Genomic DNA, 592 nt, shown 5'->3' with positions numbered 1-592 from the left:
TCCTATTAACAGTGTCCTTTGCCTTACAGAAGCTTTGTAATTTTATGAGGTCCCATTTGTCAATTCTTTTTTTTTAATAAGATATCTTTTTTTTTTTAAGATTTATTTATTATTATACATAAGTACACTGGAGCTGACTTCAGACACACCAGAAGAGGGCATCAGATCTCATTGCGGGTGGTTGTGAGCCACCATGTGGTTGCTGGGATTTGAACTCAGGACCTTCAGAAGAGCAGTCAGTGCTCTTACCCACTGAGCCATCTCGCCAGCCCCCCCATTTGTCAATTCTTGATCTTAGAGCTGGAGCTATTGGTGTTCTGTTCAGGAAATTTCTCCCTGTGCCTATGTGTTCCAGGCTCTTCCCCACTTTCTTTTCTATTAGTTTCAGTGTATCTGGTTTTATGTGGAGGTCCTTAGACTTGAGCTTTGTATAAGTAGGTAGGAGTGAATCAATTTGCATTCTTCTACATGCTAACTGCCAGTTGAGACAGCACCATTTGTAGAAAACACTGTCTTTTTTTCCACTGGATGGTTTTAGCTCCTTTGTCAAAGATCAAATGACCATAGGCATGTGGGTTCATTTCTGGGTCTT

General features: G+C 40.7%; 1 protein-coding gene across 2 annotated transcripts in view; it reads right to left on the bottom strand.

The window, feature by feature from the left end:
* Positions 1 to 592, bottom strand: part of Acsl5 (acyl-CoA synthetase long chain family member 5) — a 50,901-nt gene that overhangs the window by 47,067 nt on the left and 3,242 nt on the right. The gene's annotated exons all lie outside the window — the stretch shown is intronic.

This window comes from Mastomys coucha, unplaced genomic scaffold, assembly GCF_008632895.1.
Source record: "Mastomys coucha isolate ucsf_1 unplaced genomic scaffold, UCSF_Mcou_1 pScaffold21, whole genome shotgun sequence".
In the NCBI taxonomy this organism is placed as follows: domain Eukaryota; kingdom Metazoa; phylum Chordata; class Mammalia; order Rodentia; family Muridae; genus Mastomys; species Mastomys coucha.
This window is presented reverse-complemented; position numbering and strand designations above follow the sequence as displayed.